We start from the raw sequence: 26,777 nt of genomic DNA on the forward strand, positions 1-26,777 counted from the left end.
GCTCCCTGAGCCCCGACAGCCGACGGGCTGTAGGTTACGCACCTGCGTTGCTACGAGAGGTACCAGACCTGATATGATTTTAGCAGCCTACACATGCAACCCCACACTCTTCCTACTCCCTGCTGACGAGCGGCAACTACCGCGAAACACGTGTCCAGGGATGGCTAACGTTACTCTGACTTGCACGCACCACTGAGCATAGGTGTACCCGCTGACGCTGACTACAGGGACCACAGTTCTTCGGGGTAACACGCTAGTGGGTGGAGCAGTGTGCGACCATTTGTTTAGTTATTTAGTGGCTCCCTGAGCCCCGACAGCCGACGGGCTGTAGGTTACGCACCTGCGTTGCTACGAGAGGTACCAGACCTGATATGATTTTAGCAGCCTACACATGCAACCCCACACTCTTCCTACTCCCTGCTGACGAGCGGCAACTACCGCGAAACACGTGTCCAGGGATGGCTAACGTTACTCTGACTTGCACGCACCACTGAGCAGAGGCGTACCCGCCGACGCTGACTACAGGGACCACAGTTCTTCGGGGTAACACGCTAGTGGGTGGAGCAGTGTGCGACCATTTGTTTAGTACTCTGAAATTGATACTGGGCTTAACTTCACCTCAGAGAGCTACTTTGAAGGCACTGGCGAGCTACCAGTGGCTCCCGAGCTACTCGTTGGAGACCCCTGGACTAGAAGTACTGCCTTTGCCTTTGCATCTTATGAGAGTGACAGTGCATTCTAAACCAGAGTTGTCCCATGTCTTCTGGCCACTCCCTTGAAGATTGCAGGCCACCTGCCTGCAGTACTATTGTTAAATACAATGAACTGTTTTTATACTAAACTGAAGGAAACTAACAACTGTGTCACATTTCCTACGTCACTAGATTCTGCGGGAGTTAAGTCATAATAACCTGTAGAACATTGATTTAAGCCTAATTCCCATCAGTGACAGCTACAGATGAAAGGCCGACGTCTTGGCCCTACAGTCCCAGCACCCAGAAAGTAGCATGGCTGGACAGCGATCGCCAGCGCGCCATTAATGGTATCGTACTTGCTCCATCAGACGGCATTGGACATCACAAAACCAGAGTTTCAGTGTAAAAGAGCGAAAGAGAAGGATCCCTGTTGTTGATAGCAGGGCTGGTTTGAGGCTTCAGTTTTCTACCTGTCATGTGCTGATAACCTCTGAGAGTGTGCAGTCCCTTGAGCCCCTTGGCCTGAGTTTTAGTCAACCTCTCTCTTTTCTTTGCTCCATCGGAAGGGCAGTGCACCGGAGGATCTAAGGCACTACATGATGAAAGGAAAATTAAATGAAAGAGCAGCCCAAACATCCTCTGACACTGAATAGCGAGTGTTAGAGCCTGAAAGTGTTGCTGAGCGTGAAAGTATGTTGCTCTTTCCGATTAATAGTACTTGGGTCTGCACGAGATGATATGTGCCCATGACCAACGAAGAGCACAATATCTGTAGTGCCTGCCGCAAAGGAAATATATTGGTGCACTGCCTTGAGACATTGAGACTTTCGAGTGAGCTGTGAGTGTTTGCCAGGAGGGCACTCCAACTAAGCAGTACTATTTTCATGAAGAGGCCTGAATCGAGAGGCCCAATGCGGAAGAAGACAATGGAAGCAGATTTGATGGACGATAGAAGCCTGCCAGAGAGGCTTGGAACGGACTTTGGGCACAGTTGCACAAGCGATTCCAGTGCAATTGTATAAAGTAAATGTTAATTAAGTTCTCATTTGACTGAATTGCCATGGAAGAGGAAGTGGCTCCGCCTCTAGCATCCAAAAATGGTCCACCAGAAGTGAGTCTTTGTGCTACTATGTGTGTTCGGAGACCTGTCCCGAGAGAAGTAGAGAATAATAAGATGTTGTTACAGCAACACCTTGACGACCTAATGAATATCGATATAGACCTAGATTCAGATTAACATGAGTCTTAGGTTATTGCCTACGTAATGGCAAAAGGAGGGTCTGAGGTTCTGTAATTCTCGAGTCTGACTCCATTTTGTTCTGTGCCACCATTTTGTGTTGCTCTCACGTAGGCCTGTGAAGGTAGCCTGGCGAACAAAGTGGCCTGGCCTTCTTAGTCCATGTATACATTAACTAGGTTTCTTTCTGACTCTGGAATGAACTGTAAGAAACTGACCTCTTCACCTGAAACTGACCTCGCAAAGCCAATTTCCCTGATCGATCTTTGTCTGAGATTGCCAATCAAAATACTGTACATGTAATCATGCCATGCCCTGCAGTGCCATCTAAATCAGATTAACCTTTGTGAACTATGTAATTATAATGTTTTGCCCATATCCTGCTAAAACCCCAAAGGCTACTCACCTGCTGACCCTCCAGATTTTCCATTTGTTTAGGAATATAATTGGTACAACTCCTTTACATGCCTGGGGCAGGATAAAGAGTATATAAGACGTGAAGTAAGACCATTCTATGGACTACCTCATTCAGTTGCTACGGCTTCTGTGTGACGTAGTCACACTCATTTGAGTTTAATAAAAAATTTCTTTTATATTTCAGGTTCTGTGCCAAATTCTTTATTATTGGTTTGAATGGACTAAGTATCAGTGAGACCCCTGAGAAGGAAATCATATTTCTTCAGTGGGTCATGATGCAGATGATGGTTGTCCTTTTGAGCCTTTAGTGGGCAATGACTTCCTCGGGTGTTAGGTCTGAGAGAGTGGTGCATTTTTGGTAAGTCCGCTGTCCCACTCTGCGTTGCCTCTGTGGTGGTCCAGGGGGAAGCGGGTCCGGGTCCTAGGGGTGGTGGCGATCCTAGGGGTGGTGGATGTGGGTGTTGTGGCCCTGTTGGGGCTCCGAGCTGCATGATGAGTAGCTGCATGGCGTTGTTTGTTCTTCAGGTGTGGCTGTGTGTGGGGCTCTGTTGCGTACTGCATGTAGTCGTCTGTCTTTACACCTGCTAGAGGCAGGTGTTAAATACCTGTGGCTACCGTGGCTTATTGTCTGTTTTTGGTTCGCTTTGCGGATCTGGCAGTTTGTTCTGAAAGTAGTGTTGTGGTTTTTTCATGTGTTTTTGCACGGGAACGCCTACTCTGCATCTCATTACGGTTAGTTGGTGGTGTCCACCGTGGAGATACATTTTGGGGCAGTTATCGCGGCAATACTGGCAATGTCTGCAGTTTGCACCAGCTTGTGAATGGGGTGTTAGGTCTATCTCCACTTTTGATGCGTTGAGGTGGAGATAAATCGGAGATAAGTCCTTGTGAATATGCCCCTATGTCTTAAACATTTGATTATGACATCTGCTTCAATAAATGTGGACTTTTTATACATGAGGTATATGTCAAAGTACTCTTTCCATGCTTCGTTTACTAATGTAGATTTCAACCTTACTTATTCCAAGACTAGAACAGAAATGTTGCCATTAATTAATACATGTTGAAGTTCTCACTCTCCAGTGCCTAATGGAATTCCAACTTACATCCCCAAGCACAATTAATTGTTATGGAGCCCATTACTGAAAATAATAAGCAAAATTGTTTTACGAAGAGGACAAGAGAAGGCATCCTGCAAAGGATCGATATTATAAGCTATTAATGAAAAAGACCTACTGTCTGAAGCAAAAAGCTAGAAGCTTAATGCCTTTTTAGATTCGGATGACAACATGTTTGCAAAACGTCTGTTAAGAAATTGTTTGAATCTGTAGCAGAAATCTAAATGAAAAAATCTTGAAAAACCGGTTTCAGATTGGCATGTTCTACTATTGATAATAATATGGTATTACGTTTTCTTCCCAAAAAAAGGAAAGAGAGGATTATAAACTCTTTGTATGATATGTTGAATATTCCACAGCTTTTTAGAACGTCATCAGCAACAGCATCTGGCAAAAACTGCACTAATTGACAAGATTATTTTGCATTTCTTGGTCGAACTTCACAAAGTCACATGGGTGCAAGTGAATTTGACTAATGCCACTGGTTTAATCCTGAAAAGTTGAGCTAAAATGGCTTAGAAAAGAGCAGCATTCTTGCACCTCTAATATTTGTCTTAATACATTGCAGACCTATCAGGACACAGGCATGTGACTGATGGTTATGCTCAGAAACTGGCTGAATTAAAAAACTAGCCTCTTAGCATAAGCAGACATTCTTGTTTCTTTTCTCTAACTCAAGTGCGTCTCCAAGATCAACTGCGTCATTTACACAAGTAACGTGTGCATTCCCACAGTTGTGCGGTGTTTGGGGTGTGTGATGTGTTGATTTGACACTTACCACCTATCAGTCCAGTTCCATATGTGCCATCCTGGAAGCGCTTGTTGATGATGGACTGTCGGAATATGAGGAAATCATGCACACTGCCTGGGTAGTTGGCGATGACAATGGTGAAGAGTCCCCGGTGGTCCACTATTGCCTGCACATTTATGGTATGCGTGTGCTTTCTGTTGCGGTAGTGGCGTGCAGTATCCACAGGGGGCACACGTGGGACATGTGTGCAGTAGATTGCCTCCAACACGGCCGGGAATCTGGCTATGGCGTAGAAGCCTTGTTTTGTCTCCAACTGTTCCTGCGCAGTGCTGGGGAAGTGAGGGTACTGGGGTATGAAGCTAAGGATGGCATCCAGGGCAGTTGTGATGAACATTGATAGGGCCAGCTGTGAGATCCCTCCGACTCTGGCAGTTGTTGGTTGCAAGGTACCAGAGGCCAACAGGTGCAGCACAGCCAGCAGCTTTGTCTGCGGAGGGATGTAGTTCTCTGCTGTGTTAGGACCGTCAGCCAGTGGGCGATGTGGGTCATGATGCAGATGATGGTTGTCCTTGTGAGCCTTTAGTAGGCAATGACTTCCTCTGGTGTGAGGTCTGAGAGAGTGGTGCATTTTTGGTAAGTCCGCTGTCTAACTCTGCGCTGCCTCTGTGGTGGTCCGGGGGGAGCTGGTCCGGGTCCTAGGAGTGGTGGCGATCCTAGGGGTGGTGGCAGTAGGGTGTTGTGGCCCTGTTGGGGCTCCGAGCTGCATGATGAGTAGCTGCATGGCGTTGCTTGTTCTTCGGGTGTGACTGTGTGTGGGGCTCCATTGCGTACTGCATGTAGTCGTCCGTCTTTACGCCTGTTTGAGGCAGGTGTTAAATACCTGGGGCTACCGTGGCTTATTGTCTGTTTTTGGTTCGCTCTGCAGATCTGGCAGTTCGTTGTGAAAGTAGTGTTGTGGTTTTTTCATGTGTTTTTGCACGGGAACGCCTACTCTGCATCTCATTACGGTTAGTTGGTGGTGTCCACCATGGAGATACATTTTGGGGCAGTTATCGCGGCAATACTGGCAATGTCTGCAGTTTGCACCAGCTTGTGAATGGGGTGTTAGGTCTATCTCCACTTTTGATGCGTTGAGGTGGAGATAAATCGGAGATAAGTCCTTGTGAATATGCCCCTATGTCTTAAAAATTTGATTATGACATTTTCTTCAATAAATGTGGACTTTTTATACATGAGGTATATGTCATAGTATTCTTTCCATGCTTCGTTTACTAATGTAGATTGCAACCGTACTTATTCCAAGACTAGAACAGAAATGTTACCATTAATTAATACATGTTGAAGTTCTCACTCTCCAGTGCCTAATGGTATTCCAACTTACATCCCCAAGCACAATTAATTGCTATGGAGCCCATTACTGAAAATAATAAGCAAAATTGTGTTACAAACATGACAAGAGAAGGCATCCTGCAAAGGATCAATATTATAAGCTATTAATGAAAAAGACCTACTGTCTGAAGCAAAAAGCTAGCAGCTTAATGCCTTTTTAGATTCGGATGACAACATGTTTGCAAAACGTCTGTTAAGAAATTGTTTGAATCTGTAGCAGAAATCTAAATGAAAAAATCTTGAAAAACCGGTTTCAGATTGGCATGTTCTACTATTGATAATTATATGGTATGACGTTTTCTTCCCAATAAAAGGAAAGAGAGGATTATAAACTCTTTGTACGATACGTTGACTATTCCACAGCTTTTGAGAACGTCATCAGCAACAGCATCTGGCAAAAAATGCACTTATTGTCAAGAATATTTTGCATTTCTTGGTCGAACTTCACAAAGACACATGGGTGCAAGTGAATTTGTCTAATGCCACTGGTTTAATCCCGAAAAGTTTAGCTAAAATGGCTTTCAAAAGAGCAGCATTCTTGCACCTCTAATATTTTCTTAATACATTGCAGACCTATCAGGACACAGGCATGTGACTGATGGTTATGCTCAGAAACTGGCTGAATTAAAAAACTAGCCTCTTAGCATAAGCAGACATTCTTGTTTTTTTTCTCTAACTCAAGTGTGTCTCCAACATCAACGACGTCATTTACACAAGTATAATTTTAGTAACGGTTTAACGGTGAACCTTACAAATACCAAAACCAAAACTATGCCTTTTGGTGGGTCTTTAGACACTTTATTTGGAATCTGAGAACACTTGCAACTGAGCAAGAAAATAGGTATTCCTTTTTCGGAGTAACTATTAATAAAAATCTAAGTTGGCAAGGGCATGTTGCCAAGCTGGGCAGCCAAAGTTGTAGCATGACTATTGCACTAAACCATTTTTTCCGGGGAGCACACTTGGAATAATTATTCCTACTCTAAAGTCACAAATGCTTCCTTTCATGCTCTACAGCTCACCGGTGCTGCACTCTAAAATTGTTAAAAGACTTTATAACTTGTTTATCTCGAACACTCAATAATTACTCAAATTAGATCATCTATACTGCACGCCAGGCCAAGGCTTGATTTGAACCTCATTATTTTATTCTCACAGGATAATACTTCTTTCATGTACCAAATGGAAGTTGCAGGAATGTAGAGGAAGATATTCTGAAAAACAAATCTACAAAAAAGTAACATAAACAAACAGCAACTTGCACCCTTCAATTGGTAGACAGATTGGTTTTTTTGTGTGCAGATTTATATTGAACAAACTCGACCGAACTCGACCCGACGGTATTGGAGCGCTTTACATGAGCACCAGTTACATAACACAAGGACACATTCATTTTTTTGGTAGGCACAGGGAGATTAAGTGATTTGCCCAGAATCACAGGATGTGGGTTCGACCCCGAGGCTCGAACCTTGGTTTCCCAGCTCCAGCCCCAAAGTCGGCAGTCAAGCTGTGAGACCACATCCTCTAACACAATTATAAATTAATACCAGTCACCCTCATTAGAAACGTCTTCTTCAATGAACAGAAGACAACACATATTTTAAAAGGGGGCAATATTAATGAAAGTAATAATTTGAATGATTTAGTGAAATCATTAATGTAGAATAATTCATGTATGTAGCATAATCCTCAACCCGGTAGCATTTAAAAGGCCACACCACACACAGAGCTCTGGCTTACAGTATTTATTCTTCAGCATGCCAGCACTGACTGAACATACTGTGTCACAAACTTTGTTAAACACACCCATCAGATTACATAATACTTGTAAGGAATCTGTTGAGGGCCACTAGAGTATCTATGCACATAGACACTGGACACAACATTACCTTACCTTACCTTGATTGTAACCGGATGACAAAAGCAAAGATGGCATGTCTGGGGTAAGATTTTTCATATTTTGAATGTACAAATAGAGGGCGTTTGGAAGAAGCTAACTAATGACCAAGGACTATACCACAAATCTAAGGAGAAGGAAGAAACAGTCAAACATATTATTTACATATGCTTGAATTTGCTAGCCTGTTACAAAAAAATATGTGTGTCGTTCCTTCATGGCTGACAGTATTAGAACAGTAAAGGAGGCTCTCCTTTACTGTCTTAAAGGAATATCTAATAGTTTTATTGGTTTCCTAATGAAGTTTGTTAATGGGGCAAACAACTATTTGTCACAGTTTTTTGGGGAAACAAATTTTATTGGTTTTAGTAATAAGAGTGTCACAATACAGTAACATACAAACAGGGCGCATTACATTATTGCTACCTCTCCACACCCCCCTTGTTGAATCTCACTCCCCATTTGTAACTGGTTGCAATATTAGGTTTTAATATTCTAAACACTTTTCTTTTCTAGCTTGTTGTACTTTTAATACAATGGTAAAGCATGTTAAAATTTGACAATGATAGACATACATTTGTATGATCTTTTAAATAGTAATTGATTTTTAATCAAGTTTATATAATAAGGTATTTATTACTACTATTGATGTCTTTCTTTTCATCGATGACCAGATGTTTACAAAGCTTTCTTCTTCCTTCTACCAAGCCCTAACCCTTGCCCCAGCCAAAAAAGTCAACCCATCCACCCGTTAGCATTTCTGAACAGCGAAAAAATGAGAACTGAAAGAGAATGGCGACAGTAGCTTTTCCCTTGCCCAACTGACTAGCTTTTTACAGAAGCCAAGGATAAAAATGGTGATTGTAGGACTCAAAATCATATTATTTTATAATTATTTTTCCTGAGATATATAAATACAGAAACTAACAACAGTACTAATTAAAATTCATGTAATGGTGATCTCCCAAAGATGCTAGCCTTGTACAAACTCTAGAAAGAACTTACTGGCACATGCATCAAAGCTTTTTGCGATCGCAACCGGTGCAATTAGCAAAAATCGGCGGTTTGTGATCGCAAAATTAGCTTTTGCGATGCATCAAGGGTCAAGGCCCTCGCAATTTGAGAATTCGCAATTAATTGTGAATTCTCAAATTGCGATTGCATTTAAGGAATCGCATTTTGCGATTCCTTAAATGCAATGCAAGAACCACTTTGGAGTAGCGATTTCGCTACTAGGGGGCGCAAATTACCTTGAAGTTGAACTTCATGGTAATTTGCAAAATTTGCAAAAACTTTGAAAACTGAAGTGCATTTTTCAAAGTTGTAGGTTACACACACACATGTCCTTGGGACAAGTGTGTGCGCAACATTTGTGCACAGATCAATTTCAGGGGTGCAACAGGGTGTCCTTTTGACACCCTTGCACCCTTGAAATTGCATGAGCAATTTGCGAGTACCAATTGGTACTCGCAAATTGTGCTTGCAACTTCCCATTAATTCCTATGGGCCTACAGGAAGCTATTCCTTATTTGCGACTCGCTATTTGCGAGTCGCAAATAAGGAATGTGTAGGAATCGCTATTATTATAGCGATTCATACATGCATAGGATTTTGCAGGTCCTTAATTGCGAATCCTTAATATTCGCAATTAAGGACTCGCAAAATCCTAGCATGATGCATGTGCCCGTTAGAATCTGCACACTTGGCAAAGTCATTCGCAACCCTTACATGGACAGAGTGAATCCCACAATTCACCATGAGCTCTGAAGTGCTACTTGTACAGGAATTCACAGTGCCAGTACATGCGAGGCAAAGTACTGTTGGACAAAATCTTAACATCTTAACAGTTTAGATATCGTAGTTAACAGGATGCATTATTGTTCTAATTTTATTTTAACTGCACAAATTACCTTTCACAAAGAACTAAGTTTTCCTTACCGAATTGCTTTGTAGGACAGATGGAGTCCCGGAATCGTGAGGTTGGATTCTATGATACCTCTTATTCAGGGCCCATTTTTATTCACCTTTGTGCATTACTTATCTCCTTTACTGCTCTTGTTTTTTTTGGCAATTGTCCTACCACAGTAAGGCTACTTTTAGTAAAAAGTTAAATGCACTGGCCGGCCAGCGATTATTTACTCTGTCACCGTTCCTGTTTTCAACTCCAAATTTTCTCCTTCACCAACTGTTCTATACCCTTTGCTCTAGTGCAGAGCTCAGTCTAGACTCATGAAGAGATTTAGGGTTCTTAATCTACCTTTGGCTCAGAGTTTAATCTTCTTGTCTCCTAAATTACTCAAAACTGTAACTTGTGTTTGAAGGTTTTGCAATGTCCAACCTTTGGAAGATATTGATACAGGCTATGGCTATGCAGAATATCAGTATTATTAAAAGGTATCACACAAAATTCACTCATTATAGATAAATCCATCATTTCTACCAACTTAGCAGTTAAGGCTTATGACTCATCCATCTGTCTGTCCATCATTCTAGATATTTACTGTACACCAGCTTTTGCAAATGCTCTTCTCTCCAATTTAGGATCTAAGTTAGCCTTTTGAAGGAAGGCAATCTAACAGCATAGCTATGGATTACTATCTCGATGTCAAAGTCCCAGCCTGTCTGTGGGTTTTTTCCACTGAAATGTCTTCTGACAATATGGCCTGTGTTACCATATGGAATGCAGTTCCAGACGTGGGCTAAAACACTTCAGGAGGAGGAGCCTAGCGCGCATCCAAGATGGCCGCGTAGGTGCGAGGCTCCCGAGCACCTCCGCAACCTCCTACGTCTATCCTGTCTTCATCCTGAATTGGTTAAGGGGACTGTGTCGGTGAACCTGAGCTGAGGTGGTACCCGTTCTCCTTTTTCGCATCGGACCTCGGGTGTCGGAATGAGCACCGAATGAAGTTTGCGGCCTGCTTCTCTCCTGACCCCGGACTCGAGTTCGGGGGTGACCCAGTGGAGAAGTGAATAACAACGGCAGGACGGGCCCGGCGAGTCGCGTACCCCACACTTTCACTTTCGCTTTTGAGTCCCCTTGCCGTCATCGCGAGTGGATTACGGCGCTTCTTTGTGTGGTGGTGGCCTCGCTGGGGGACCCTGCATGACTGTTTGCGGGGACCCACTCTGCCTTCCTGAGGTGACCTCCGGCCTTGATTGCTGGCTCTCCACTGCGAGAGCGGTGAGGGTGTGAGATATACGACGATGGCCACGAAGCAGGATGGAGATCGGTCGAAGGCCAAATCGACCCGGCGTGGCACCGCACTTCAAGTCAACGTTATGGATCGCTACACCCTCCCGAAGGGGTCTCCCGGCGGATCGCATAAGTCTTCCGAGTGCCTCCCGGATGCCCAGGAGTCGCCTGCGGATCTGACTGTGCAGGACGTCATGGGCGCCATTGCCGAGATGAAGACCTCAGTGGGCCAACAATTCGACACTTTGGCGCACAAACTCGACGCGGTCCTCATCGATGTCAACCTTGTGAGAGCTGATCTGTCCAAGACAAATGACCGTGTTGACTCTTTGGCCCATACTGCGTCGGGTCTCACAACTGAGGTAGCGGCCCTCCAGACGGAGGTGCGCCGGCTTCGGCAGGCAAGTGCACTCACGGATCGGCGCCTGGAGGACTCCGAGAGCAGGGCCCGGAGGAATAACTTCCGCATTATCGGAGTGCCTGAGGGACGGGAGGATTCGGCAGCGGATCTCTTTGTGGAGGGCCTGATTTCTAACCATCTCCAGCCTCGAGGACTGAGTAAATTCTTTGCGGTGGAAAGGGCCCATAGAGTTCCCGGTGGCAGGCTGAAGGTCGGAGCTCCCCCGCGGCCTCTTATTGCCCGTATTTTCAACTTTCGGGACAGGGATGCGATTTTGCAAGCTTCCAGACTGCACGGGCCGCTTAAGTTGGAGAACACGGAGGTGAACTTTTATCCTGACTTCACGCAGGCGGTCCAGAAACAGAGACTGAGTTTTATGGGCGTCAAGCGGCGGCTTCGAGACATGAACTTAAAATACGCAATGCTTTTCCCGGCCAGGCTGCGTGTGGAGGTTGATGGTCGCACCCAATTTTTTGACCAGCCTGAGCCGGCCGGGGACTGGTTGGACACTTTGTCTGGGAGGCACGATCGGGATGGGACGGGGGCAGCGGGAGGAGAGTGCCCACCGGACCGGGTATGAGGTATTGACACTGATGCACATTCTTGAGGATGCCACGTCTTGGCCACGCTTGGGGACTTTTGACTGGTGTGTCTTGTTCCCCCACCAGTGGAGGTTGTGCTGTGTCTCGCGGGGGTTCTCTTTCCTCCTCTAGGGGGTCTTTGTAGCGTAGTTTGTAACAGGGCGACAGGCACACTGCAAGTTGGGGGGGCTGTTTGGGCTCATGCAGGGGTGCAGGGAGGGGGGAGTTTTGGTTGGGATGCAGGGTTGGGGTTGGATGTTGTTTATTTGTACCACAAGGCAGGAGTGTTGTTGTGCTATCCTCAGGGTGCTCTCTGGGGGGGGACTGATTGGCTTTGATTATGATGGGGGGTAGGGGACTGAGCCTTTTATCCTGGAATGTTAATGGACTGGGGGACAGGATAAAACGGGGGGTGGTCCTGCAGTTCTTAAAACGGATTTCACCCGCAATAGTATTTCTGCAGGAAACACACCTCATTGGAAATTCCTATTGTGCTATGAACAGACGGGGCTATCGCCTTGTAGCTCACTCGGGCTTCACATCTGGTTCGAGGGGTGTGGGCATTTTGGTTAAAGCCTCGCTCCCATTGGAGATTGATGAGGTGCTCCATGATGACAGGGGACGATATACGGCTCTGGTGGGTAGGCTGGAGGGTAAAGTGATTGTTTTAGTTTCTGTTTATGTCCCGCCAGGGTTGCAGACGACCACTTTTGCCGACTTGGGGCGACTTCTTCTTGGGCTGCCGGAGGGGATTCTAGTGGTTGGGGGGGACTTTAACGCTGTGGTTTCGGGAACTGAGGACCGTCACCCGCCCAGGGATCTCCCCCGCGCCCAAGCTTGGTTGGCTGGCCTCTTGGATACCCTGGGGCTGGTGGATTGTTGGCGGCTGAAACACCCCACGCAGAGACAATACACCTTTCATTCTGGGGCTCATGGCAGTCTTTCAAGGCTTGATTATGTCCTGATGCCAGCAGCACAGGCGGGGAGGGTTGGAGAGGTGCGACACCTAGCTCGGGGTATTTCAGATCACTCCCCGCTCCTGTTGCACTTCGACATTGTCCCGAGGGGGGAGGGGAGGGTGGTCCCGATCAACCCCTGGTACCTGCGTGACCCCACAATTCGCGCAGATTTGGTTAAATCTCTTGAGCGATATTTTGAAGACAATGTGGGATCTGTGTCGTCTGCTGTTTCTTTGTGGGAGGCCTTCAAGTCGGTGCTCCGGGGGGAGGCCCTGTCCCTCATCTCCCATTCCCGGAGGCGCGCGCGGGAGGAGGTGACCCGTATCGAATCTGAGATAACTGAGTTGGAGGGTGATCTGGAGTGTGGGGTCGCGGACGACAAATTGCATGCTCTCAGACTTAAGCAGGCGGACTACAGGGCCCTAGTCACGGAGGCAGCCAGGGGCTTGAGTAGAGAGCAACAGGGGCGGCTGTATGATGTGGGTGATAAGGCTGGTAAATTGATTGCGTGGTTGGATAAAAGGGAGAGAGCGAGTCGCGTGGTCCCGTTGATTGAGAGACTGGATGGTGTGTGTGTCACTGAGCCGGAGGAAATTGTTGCTTGTTTTGCTGAGTATTTCCGGGGGGTGTATTCCCCGGTATCTTCCCGCTCGGAAGAGGATTCCCATGACCTGCTTAAAGACATTGCGCTGCCTTCCCTCTCGGAGGAGGATAAACTGTTGTTGGATGCGGCTCTGACATCTGATGAGATAGCCCTCGCCATACGTTCGGTCGCCTCTGGCAAGGCCATGGGTCCTAATGGCCTGCCCATCGAATTGTACAAATTACGACCAGATACGCTGGCTCCGCATCTCCGTGATATGTTCCTCGCGGCCCGGTCGGCGGGTTCCCTCCCGCTGGACCAGCGTCTTGCCACTATTGTAGTTATTCACAAGGAGGGGAGGCCGCGGGATCGGGTCACGTCTTATAGGCCTATCTCGTTGTTGAATGCGGAGCCGAAAATTCTCGCCAAGGTGCTGGCTAATCGGCTGGTTGGCGTGGTGTGCGATCTGATCCATCAAGACCAGTCCGGCTTTATCCCTCATCGCAACACCGCGCTCAACCTGCGGTGTCTGCATGGGGTGCTCGCGAGGGTACCATTTATACGAGAGCCAGCCATTTTGGCGTCCTTGGACGCCACTATGGCGTTTGACACGCTTGAGTGGCCTTATATTTGGGCGGCGCTGGCTAAGATTGGGTTTGGCCCGGGATTCATTGGCTGGGTGAAATTGTTATATTCCGGACCGCTGGCGCAGGTGGTTGTGAACGGTAGAGTATCGGCTCCCTTTGAATTGGGCAGGGGCACGCGGCAGGGCTGCCCGCTGTCGCCGCTCCTCTTTGCGCTTGCCTTGGAGCCTCTGGCGGAGATGCTGCGGTGGAACCCTTCGATTCGTGGTCTCCGATGGACACCCGAGTATGAGGGTCGCGTCTCCCTTTACGCGGATGATATTCTTTTGTACCTTGCTTCCCCGCGTAAATCATTGATCGTGTTGGTGGATGTTTTGCGTTCATTTGGTTGCAACTCCGGATTAGTTATCAACTGGGCTAAATCCTGTGTGTATGTCCTTTCGGGAGAGGCTCCTATCCTTCCGCGGGGTTTCCCTATCCAGGTTGCTCCACAGGGATTTAAATACCTGGGTATCTTTATCACCCTTGACGCTGCGGCCCGCTATACACAGAACTTACTACCCCCCCTCCGGCGCCTGAAGGAGGATGTGGCACGTTGGAGGCGCTTGCCGCTCTCGCCGCTCGGCCGTGCGGCACTGTTTAAAATGATGTCGCTGCCACGTTTCTTATACGCCCTACAAAACACGATGGACGTAGTCCCGGCACGCTACTTTCGGGAGGTGGAGGGTCTGCAGCGCCACCTGTTTTGGGATGGGAGGCCGCGTATCGCCCTCGCGAAGCTAACGCTTCCGTGGTATGACGGGGGGGTCGCCCTCCCAGACATCAAACGGTATTACTGGGCCTCCCAGCTGGCTGCGATAAACCATGGCCTCTACGGGCCCGCCCTTAACCCGGCTTTTGAAATGGATAAATTGTTACTGCCGGGAGGCGACTATAATCGTGCGCTCTACTCAAGATCGCTCGACGCACGCCTGACGGGTCCCACGCGGGTCGCGGTACGGGTGTGGCACGCGGCGAACTTGGCGATGGGATGGAAGGATCGGTTGACCCGGGCGACGCCATTGTATGCATCGGAGCGATTGGGCTGCTTGTGGACCTTGAAAGGATTTGAGAAGTGGGACACAATAGGTATCAGTAAGGTGGGTGATCTTTGGACGAGGGGGGGATTTAAACCGTTCGATGTGCTGCAGGCGGAATTCCAGTTGCATGACAGGGAGCACTTCCGGTATATACAGGTTCGTCAAGCGCTGTGTTCGGTGTTCCCGGATGTGGCGTCCATCCCGGAGTGCTCCCCCCTGGAGGATAGGGTGCTAGATGGGCATGTCCCAGACGGCACTATCTCATTGATCTATAAAAAGCTCATCAACGATCGCTCGGGACTGCTGACTAGCCTTCGCGAGGCATGGGTCGCCGATGGATTGGAGCTGGATGACGAGGACTGGGTGGCAGCGGTGGCCTCCCCGAAAGAGGTGGCCATACCGGCCCGCCTTCGTTTCGCCCAGCTCAAGATACTCCACAGGGTCTACGTTACGGGACCGGGTCTGATGCGTATGGGATATGCCGTGGATGGGATGTGTAAGCGTGGGTGTGGTTCACTGGGGACCTTCTTCCATATTTTGTGGGAATGCCCGGAGGTGGCGCGATTCTGGCGTGGTGTACATGCGGTGCTGCAAGCGGTCACGCGTGTGGCGCTGTTTCCCGAGGCTAGGAGATGTTTGTTGAATGTGTGGGAGCCAACTGATTACACGGTGCCGCAGACGTGGTGGGGGACTCTGGGATATATGGTGGGCAAGCGTGACATAGCCCAATTGTGGGGTTCCCAGAGGTCGCCAACGGTCTCGGTGTGGAAGGACAACATGGATTGGTGTATGTTTCGGGAGAAGGTAGTGTATGTTGCGAGAGGTAAGCCTGGGAAATGGGTGAAGGTGTGGGGCCCCTGAAACTCCTATCGTGGCGGGATTTGTGCCCCGCCACTGACACCTGATTCGGCAGTGGCCCAGTCACCCTAGTCTGCTTGTTCCCTTGGTCCTGGGTATCGGTTTTGCATTGTTTTTTGTTTTGGCCCGCCCCCCCCCCCCTATTTCTGTGGATCGGTAGGGTCCTCCCCAGGGGAGCTCAAAATGCTGCTTTGACTTTCGCTGCCTTGTGGATTTGTTTTATGTTTTCTCTTAAAAATGGAACCGCCAATTGGGGGCTTCGGATGGTGTGGCCGCCAACGCTTCCTTCGATTTCTGGGACCTTTATCATTTGTCGTTTGTGTATCAATAATTGTATCTATGCTCCCACTATTTGCTAGCGGCCGGCCGGAAGGTTGTAGGCCCATCCTTGTATATTTTTCGTATACTGTAATAAAGGTTTCAAAAAAAAAAAAACACTTCAGGAGAAACATCAGCAGCAGAATTTGGAGTCAAAAGTCAGGGGGAGGAGCATTGAAAGGAGGTCTACATGATGAAAACAAGATGACATATATTCCCCCAGAGACCATGGACAGACACTGCTCTGGAAGATGAGTCGATCAAAAGACTGTGGAAAAAGTGACAACAGACCCCTCTGCAATTTAAAGTCAAACTGGTCCAAAGATTGATGACCTGTCCTGATGAGAATGAAATGATTCAAACTCATTATAGATACTGATCTTGCTGGGTTGTGGACTTTTTTTCACTCAGACCTGTATCCTCAATAAAAATGACTATGAACTGGGCACAGCCTGACCAGATGATGGAGCATACATCTTTCCACAACCTGACCTGTGGACGCTGAGCAATTAAGAGGAATGGCCAAGTGTCTGATTTAGTACTTGTTTTCTTCTTCTAATTTTTCTTCTTTTAAGATATTAATTAAGACATTATGGGCCATATGTAGGAAACAGTTTTGCGATCGCAAACACTGCGAATCGCAGGAATCTGTGTGTTTGCGATCGCAAAACATACTTGACCGATGTAGGAAAGGTTTTCGCAGAATAAAATTGCGAATCGCAAAGTTAGCGATTAGCTAATTTGCGGAAAGTTGATTCTGCGAAACCTTTTGCGTAATCGCAGTCTGCGTACCAGGAATTGCGGAAATCGCTGTTAACGAATTTGCATTTTGCGATATCGCAAAATGAGATGTTTAAAAAAATCGCAATTAGCGAATCTTCAGAAATCGCAAATTTGCACTTACCAATTACCATTAACACTGAGCAGGTGGTAATCAACTGCAAACTATTTAAACAGGCCCACAATGCCACAGGGCCTTTCCACCATGGCTGGGCTGTACGTGATAGCCAGGAGGCTGCGAATCAGGGATGCCACACAGAGAAGGAGACGCCAGGAAAGGATCTACAGAGCACGCATCACCCTCTTCCAACTGACCGAGGAGGAGATCCATGTGAACTACAGGCTGCACCCAGACAGCATCCTGGATTTAATAGCTGAGCTGACACCCATACTTGAACACCCCACATGCAGGGCACACTCCATTCCCACCCATGTTCAGGTGCTGTGCTCACTGCACCTCCTGGCATCAGGTAGTTTTCAGGGGGTCATTGCCACAGCAGGAGGTGTCTCGCAAAGTGCACTATCGCGCTTCCTCCACGCTTTCCTTGATGCAATGGTACAGAGGCTGCATCACCACATACAATTTCCTAGCACACCACAGGCACTAGATCAGACCAAGCAGGAATTCTACCAAATTGCCCAATTCCCCCATGTCATTGGCTGCGTAGATGGGACCCATATCGCAATCTCACCCCCATCACATAATGAGTATGTATTTCGCAACAGAAAGTCATATCATTCCCTGAACATCCAGGTAGTGTGCAATGCCCAACATATAATCACTGACATTGTGGCCAAATACCCTGGAAGCACACATGACTCATTCATGTTTCGCCACTGTGCGTTAAATCGAAGACTCACAAATGGTGATTTTGGAGAGGGCTATCTGCTAGGTAAATGCATGGCAAACACACACAGAGGCAGTAGAGTGATGCAGTGGCAGGACACTATTGAACCAGAATCTGCTTATGCCCCGCAGGTGACAGTGCGTATGCTGTACTTGACTACATCCTCACACCGTACCTGAATCCAGCAACTGCAGGAGAGAGGAGGTACAACAGCGCACACAGAGCCACACGCTGTGCCATTGAGAGGACCTTTGGAATCCTAAAGAGCCGTTTTCGATGCCTCCATAAGAGTGGAGGAGCGCTACAGTACAGCCCTGAGACGTGTTGCAAAATAGTGGTTGCCTGTGCAATGCTACACAACATCGCCACCAAAAAAGGAACCCCAGTGGACCTGACAGACTCTGAATCATCAGATGAGGATGGACCAGCACCACATCGCGCTCCGGCAGGAGGTGCTGGTGAGGCTGCCGGACGCATGAGACGTGATGAGATAACCCAAAACTACTTCTAAGTGAGTAATGATGACACAATGAAACTGATTGGTTAGTTACAGGGATGTTTATTTCTTTCTGATCATGCATTGAGGTATCTAACGTTGTGACTTCAAAGTCCCTGCATGCACATGTTTGTGTCACAGTGCAAAGAATAACAACAGCCACTGAGTCTACATGGACTGTGTTGCGTCACACATGCCCATTAGTCCCTTGTGTCCCTTCACCTCCTACGTGCACGGCCTGGTGCGCCTCGTTGTGTGTGCACAGTGCCCTCCCTGGAGTCATCCTCCACTCTGCCCTGGCGTGAACTCCGGCATCTGTCCTGTGGAATTGGGGGAGTGATGCTGCTCCTGCTCGATTGTTCATCGGTGTCTATGGCAGCAAGTGCACCTATGCCACCTGTGGCAGTTGCGCGCATCTGGTCCACCGCATGTGTGACCTGCACCAAGACACTGCCGACATCCTGGCAGCAGTGGGCCATCTCGCGCTGCATGCTGACACATCTTCTGGCCAGCAGGGATGTGGCGGTTGACTGGCGGTTCACAGCCCTGGTGTATAGGTCCAGCCGTGTGTGTAGGCGATGTCTGTCCCGCCGCCGGGCTGCCCTGTCCCTCGCTATCTCCCTGCACAGTCCCTCCAATGCAGCAGTCATGCCCATTACTCCTTCGCGCAACTCCGTCATGTTGTGGTTATGTGCTACCAGCTGCCTTTGTATTGACCTGATTCCCTTCACTTGCAGGCGCTGCTGCTTGAGCATGCTGCCCTCCAGGCCCGAGAACACCGTGTCCTCTTCACCAGGAGCAGTGCTGGTGGACGCCCGTGCCCTGCCTCTCATCACTCTCCCTACTCTTGATTGTTCCGGGGACTGTATTTGGCGCTGTCCTGCACGCTGCCTGTGCACTGGCTGTTGCTCCTCTGCCGTGTCTGGTGCCTGTGCCTCCAACAGTGGTAGTGGTGGGACAATAATGCGGCGCCTGCATGGTGCTGTGTCGCCAGTTGTGGCTTCGCCCTGATCCTTCTGGCCTGCCTCGTGCTCCATCTCAGCTGTTGGCTCACATTCAACCTCACTATCCTGTGTTGGTGGTGGTGCTGTGGATTAAATGACACACATTAGTACTGTGTCCTGTCTGGTATTTGTCATGCATTACTTTTAGTAAATAAATAAACATGGGCACTATCGGTCATTTTCTATATCTGCATGATGGAGTCCTTCCCATTCCACCTGTCTGTGTCTCACTGGCACAGTTCTCAGTACATGTGACTACGTCTCCCATAATGCATTGCTGTGTGTGCTGTGTGACATTTACTGGAGTTGCAGTCAGGTTGCCTTTTGGGGGATGTGGGTGGTTTGGGGATGTATCAGGGGGTTTTGCCATGCACCTTACCTTGTGTGGTGTCTCTGTGTTCCGAGCTGTCCAGGTCAGCCACTCCACTCACGCTCTCAGGCTGCAGTGTGCTCTCCACCAGCTCCTCCAGGGGCGTCGGTTCGGTTGCAGTGGAAGGTCCCCCACCGTTTTTTTTTGCCTCTGCCAGTCTTGTCGCCACCCTCTCCTTTGACCTCTGCCGCATGTCATACCATCTTTTACGTAGGTCCTCCACACTGCGGTGTGGGACACCAATGGCATTGACTTTCTCTTGGATGTCACTCCAAATCTTGCGCTTCCTGGCCTCAGGCACTCTCAGGGAACTTTTTCCAAAAAGGAGATCATGGTTGGTGACCACCTCCTGTGTGAGGACCTCCAGCTCCCTGTCACTGAATTTCTGTTTTCTCTTCCTTCCTGGTTCCTCATGCTGCTTTTCACTCCCCTGGGAATCCATTTGGCTGGTTTCCAAATGCAGAGCTGCACTGTTCTCCTCTCCACTCAGGCTCTCAAACAGCTACTTGCTCACTCACAGCTGCTGGCAATCAGGTGCAGCATGGGCAGTCACACTTCCTGGTTGTGATGTCATCATTCTGCACCTGAATTGCAGATTCCAAGATTAGCGATTCCGTAATAGCGTTTTCGCAATTAAGGAATTGCTATTAGGGTAATCGCAATTAAGGAATCGCTATTAGGGTAATCGCAAATATATTCTGCGATGTTTTGGTAATCGCTAAATATTCGCTGAATTCTACCTACATCGGACTTTGCGATTCGGAAAATGCGATTCGCGAAAAAAAGCAATTTCCGATTCGCAAATTCTGATCTACCTACATATGGCCCTATGTTCTTTAAATGTGCGTGTTGAGGGATTGTGTTAAAAGGGACTAGGAACAGGAACAAACAGTGGTGAAGATAGGCAGATCACATCTACGGGCAGATGAATGCCATAATCAATGCTAGGGTTCTCTTTCTAAGTAGATGAGGATCCATACGGAGTTGCAGTCACAAAAAAACAGATATAGTGAAACTTTAGAAAGCTCACCTGTGTTAAGGCATGCCAGGGAGATTCAAATATAAAATCTGTGGCACCCAGATTTATACCTCAGCAACATCCAAGATGTCATTCTGGTTTCACTGGGCTTCAAGCTGGCAGTATTGGAAACAATGACAAGTAAGGTGAATTGAGATCTAGGGTGTTAGCATACATAAATAAATATAAGAGGTCATACTGGAGACACAGCAGTTGAGGCTAATAAGTGGTTTGAAGAACTGGAATTGGTTGACAGGTGGAGAGTGAAACACCCATACCAAAGATGTTTCACTTTCTAATGATCTGTGCATCATGCATTCTCCAGAACAGACATTGGTTTCTTACAAAATCATTGATTGCCATGATCTTATTATCAGATTGTGCACTGGTGTGGAAGACAGTAAAGGGCGTAACAGTCCCCACAAAAGAAAGAAGACAGTGGGTTAGGTAGCTATATTCTTCCAGATGAAAAGCCGAAAGTGCTAGTTTAGCTCAGCTTTCTACACCTAGTGATGACATAGATTGTACAACACTCTTGCCATATCAAAGGAAATACTCCAAGATGCTTTAACATCTGTGGTACAAGACTTGCTAATTGCATTGACTGTCACATTAAAAGCAAGTGGGTTCCAGTGCACACCTGACTAGAAGCATATTTGAAATTGAAGAGGACAGATAGAAAAACTGTGGCTCTAGAGCAAACCTCAAAGTGTTGAACACTACTAGAGGCTAATGGAGAGTGCACTTGGTTAAGAAATCTGAAATGACAAAGATAGCACAGACAGCCTATTAGAATGGAACAAAGTCCACTAAGACTTAGAAGATAAACTCAAGGCTGAAAGGAATATGGATGCCATTTATGACTTGAGGAAGGTGATTTGGGAACTGCTTTTTGAGAATGGACCCTAAGGAAATGTTGGGGCAAGATTTATAGCAGGGCAGAAGTCATTGAACAATATACGCAGAATACCCCACCTTGCCGAAAAGAGACTAAGTGGTGCTGTTGGAGCTAGATTCTGAGAAAGACTTCAAAATGGTGAGGTGGTATTTTTTAAGGAGGCAATAGGAAGCTCTGAAGTGGGAAAGGCATTCCTTAACATGAAATGGTGAGTTAACATGCACACAAAGTTGGAGTGACAACTGATGCTTCATCACAGCAAATTGTGGCGACAAGGGCAATTGAGAGGCTGTCAGCCCACATTCTTGTAAACAGGGATGATTTTCAAACCATTTGGAGTCTTATTTTACTACACATGGGGGGGGTCACTGGGAAGAGAGATGTCCTAGGTTATTTTATTGACAAGATGCAATTATTGAGAAGACTAAGAATTCCCTCTTTCTGTTGAAAGGGATAGGTATGTGCTAAAGAAAAAAGCATTGAATTCTGAAAGGGACGGATAGTAATTGGAAAGGGACTACAATTTGTTTGTTCTGTTTTTCACTATGATTTGAATATGACAGGCTGTAACGTGATAAGGAAACCAGGGCAGCACATTACAATTATGAGCTTATTTGAAGAGAATGTCAATGTACAATGCAACTGCACATGAAAATGTTGATACAATGTTTTTGGTCAAAATGCGAAACTACATTTACGAGCACTGCTCCTTTATTTTGCGTTATTTTGACTTGGGTGAGAGCTGCATAATTGATGAGTAAACATTAAGGGGCAGATTTACAAACCCCTTGCGCCACTTTTGCATCACTTTTCCCATATTAAAAGTGACGTAAAAGTGGCGCAAGGGGCTTGTAAATCTTCCCCTAAATGTGGTAATATTTAAACGTTTTTGTGCACCAAAGTGAAACATTGGAATACAAAATGTTTCAGCTGGCTTGCAAATCCCGGATGCTTAATTATGGCTTGGGGATGAGACGTGAAAATTGGTGTTTTATGAAAGGGTCATAGGAAATGACATTAACTTGTGGGTAAACACCTACAAATATGTGATTTTTTAAATATTCAAAAAAATTGCAAAGTATTGTCATGCACCCACTGCACTTCTATACTTACACCAACTAAATTTAGCTCCAGGTGTGGCAGTGTGGGAACGTGACTGAGACACACATTTCACCAAATGGAAAATAATATTTCCTGCGTAGACATTGACCCGTTTTCCCAAATCCAAATCTAAAAAATAAAATGCCTGATGTCCTACCACTCTTTCACACCACACTCTGGATAGTTCCTCTACCTTCACCTGAACCTGTGGTCCCCACTTTCTCTGGCTCTTCTGTGAGAATTCTCGTCTGTGTTTTTGTGTTTCAGTATCAAGGCGAGCCTGGAGAGACCCAAGAATGAATGAAAGGGTCACTTGTAAAGCATTACAGCTATCCAAAGAGCCATCCTGGTGTTACAGTAAGTAGGAGGAGGCACAATGTGAGAGAATGTGAACATTTGTTAAGAAGATATAAAGAGCCAGTTTTTCAATTGTTTTTTAGGCAACTCTTGTTGCCAATGCCACATAAAATAACAGAAAAGAAATCATTCCAAAGTGTTGTGGCAAAATGACAAAGGGAGGTCCAACCTTTCTTCACTCACTTGATCATACAAATTGGTAATGGTTGTGTACTGGATGATCTCAACTTCCTGATGAGACAATAATATTTGGCATGTTCAATCAGAAACTTCGGATCCCTACCAAGAAAAGTCTGGTATGTAAGGACTTAGTTTTAAAATACATTTTCTTGCTCACCAGGAGCCAGTAAAAGTATATAAGATGTGATGTTATATGTGGATAGCATGGTATCTTCAAAATCTACCTGGCTTCAGCGTTTTGCACCAGCTGAAGTTGCATAACCAAACACTAAGGAAGATAAAGTGGGTTAGCATAATCCAAATCTGGGTGTAATCAGAGCATGCATGATGTCCAACAAACTCTTTAAAATGCTAAACAAAGAAAATACATGCCAGCAGTGGACAATGTCTAGGAGTAGAAGCATAACTTGTCAAATTTGGCACCCAGATTTTGTGCCATGCTAATGGGCCAAGCAGAATCTCCCAATATCATAGGCCACCAATCAGGTGACCAGATAAATTGAGGGGCACCAAAGATCATAATCTCAGATTTGTCTGGATTTAATTTCAAACAACAGTTTTTTATCTATTAAACAATCTGAGTGAGGTATAGCACAAAGGCTTCCTGAGAAATGGCAGGAGTATTATCAAGGAAGAACATCGGCCGTGTATCGTCAATGGGGAACATCAACTGGTTATCATCATACAAAACCACCTTAAGGCCATTGCACAGAACAATTATAGCTAAAGGGGCCATGTATACATTAAATAATGTTGGTTTTAAAATGGAGTCCTCTGGCATTCCATTGTTTAGCTCTTTGGATTTTCACCTAGAGGGAGAGATCAGGATGGATTTCCTTTTGTTACAAAGGAAACATTTTATCCAGCTGAGAGCTTGCCCATTGACCCCCAAATGTGCAAGTTGTGCAAGAAATAATGACTGTGACACTGTGTCGGAAGCTACGGATAAGTCCAACAGCACTGGAGCAGCAAAGTGACCTTGATCCAAGCTGAACTTAGTAAATTCTATAAATTCGAGCACTGCTGATTTTGTACTGTGATTTGGGCAAAAACCAGACTGGGTGAAATGCAGAAGCCCTCACTGTTCCAGATAGTTAGACAGCTGATAGTTGACAAATGTTTTGAGAAACTGTGAAGCTGCTACAAGCAAAGAAATCAGGTATAATGCAACATGATATTAAGTTTCAACAAAGTTTTAAAAAAGTTGGAACTGGTAAAATAAATAATATAGGTAACTTCCAGCAGTTAGGAGCAGCCACAAATTAAAATAAATGATGAAACAGTACGTTAAGCTTCAGACTGATGTTCTGCAGTGCCTTTTCTAAGTACTCCTGTGGGACTAGGGTCGAATGGAAACCAGACATACATGTAAGCATAGCTCGGTCTGATTCCTAGAGTGAAATGATGTGAACTTAAAACTGACGCAGACCTTTAGGAGATACGGCTAGCCCATAGTACGGAAAGCTTAAATATTTCCTGGAAGAACTGAAGAAAAAAAAGAACAGGTACATTTTCTCTATCATGTCATGAAAGAACTCAGTCAAGCTTTCAGAAAGATCTAAGGACGGAATAATGTTGGGGCTACACGCCCAAGGATTTAGGTAAGGTTTTTACAATTGTGAAGATTTCCTTAGGGCCATTAGGCCTCATTAATTTTCTGTGTATAAAATTCTGCTTTATAAAGTAATTTTTTTAATGACTCCTTGTGGATGTTTTTTTAGGAAAGGAGGTAATTCCTTCTCTATTTTATTTCTAATGCTTTGCACTTACTTTTTCCTCCTGCAAGGCCCCCGAGAACAATGGGGTTGATATGCAGCAGTGATCTGAAGCCTTTTGCTTGGGTGGGAGCTACGTTATTAAGAGTTGATAAGAGTGAATTATTAACACAGTTGACATTATTCTGAAAAAAGCCCTCCAGTGAGGAGGAGGATGCTGCTAAATATTTAAAAAGTGACTCCTCACAAATTGTGTTTCAAGGTCGAAACGGTTTAAAATAAAAGTGTTGCAGGGGCTGGTTGTACTGCTCCTTAAAAGGAAAAGGCACAAGAAAGTGATCCGACCAGGTAATCAGGAGACACATAACAACTGTTCTGGATTGTCTGGTTGAGAATATCAAATTAAGCATGTCCTGTTGTGTGAAGTGAAGGGAGAAGTGACCAACTGGTTTAAATTTAAAGCAAGGAAAGTATCAATCAATGGATAGGCCTGTACATTATTTGGGTTATCTCTTTGGAGTTTAAAATCTCCTAACACCATAAAATTAGATACTGAACATGATAGGGGTAATGATATCTGTAAGTGAATGCGTGCACTCCATGGAGTAATCAGAGGGTGATAAATCAGGACCCAAGGAAGAGCACTTAGCCATAGTTTGATGGTGAAAACCGTTCTTTCTCCAGTGGCTAGCTGTTTATACTGATATATATAAAGAACTGATGTAGCTGAAACCGCATTTTATTTGTAGGGTTGTATTATAAACACACATGTAGAGCGCATCTGCATATAGTCTTTTGTCGTATTAACATGGGGTGCTAGACTCGTGAAATGTGTTAACTCGAAACGTGATGTGCTTAGGCTATTGAAAAGTAACATGGGCAATTTATGCAGAAATTGAATGAAACTAGCAGAAACATAAACGTGAAGAACTCGTGTAATGAAATGGACAATGGACAATTATTTATTTACTAAATGTGTTTATTAACTATGACATTTTACATGTAGATAAATGCATTAATTGAATGTGCCTTATTTTTCCAAAGCAAATTGGTTCTTATGTTAGCTGAATCGTGTAGGCCTGAAATGCATTTCCCTGGAAACTCTTACTTTAGAATTAATAGCTGAATTTCATGTGAGCTGTGGGATTTGTTCTTTCTCACGTTTCGTGTTGCAGGTGAAAGAAGAGTTCTTGTTAGCTAGAATAATGTCTTTGTTTTACTAGTCATGCAAGGAGAGAAGTAGTTACATCATAAACTTGAGTCGATAAAGGAAGGTTGTTGTGCTTCACGCAGGAGAAGGCCTGGGAACCAAGAACAAACTGTTGCAAAAGAAGAACACCCTTATCCCATTGAAAACTATCTTTAGGATTGCACCCAGAGCAGATGGCGTGCCTCGCAAAGACTCTTGGGAAAGATTCCTGAAATAATGCTATGTTGGGAGGAGGGAAAGTGCCCACTTCTTCCTTTGCTTTCGGGTGAGAGCATCTTAGAACAAGCTCTTTTGCTGATAGCTTTATGCTAACTGACCCATCAATGGTGGAGAGACTTCTTAGGAAGACTCCACATGCTGACATCTTTTTCATCCCTTTTCTGAAGATGTCTAAGTAGAAAGGTCACCTAGGGTAGGGATAGATTAATGCTCTATATTCATCACCCTTTGATGCAGGTAACTTGGACTCATGCTTTATGATCCCCTGCATCTTATTTCTTGAACTAATTGTTTTACTTATGTTACATCGTTTAAATTGGATACGCAGATTTGGCATTATGCTGATTCTGATGTGTTTCTACACTCTCTTCTTGAGGTGTCTTTGTGCTCAGTTACGTTTGGCTTTGTCATAAATTAACTAACTTTACGCTGTTGTCTGTGGTTACTATGTGTCCAAAAGATTTCTCGTTTAATTGATTGGCACTAATACCAAATGTTCTCCCCTCTACACTTCCATGTGCT

Source organism: Triturus cristatus, chromosome 1_2 (genome assembly GCF_964204655.1).
Source record: "Triturus cristatus chromosome 1_2, aTriCri1.1, whole genome shotgun sequence".
Lineage (NCBI taxonomy): Eukaryota > Metazoa > Chordata > Amphibia > Caudata > Salamandridae > Triturus > Triturus cristatus.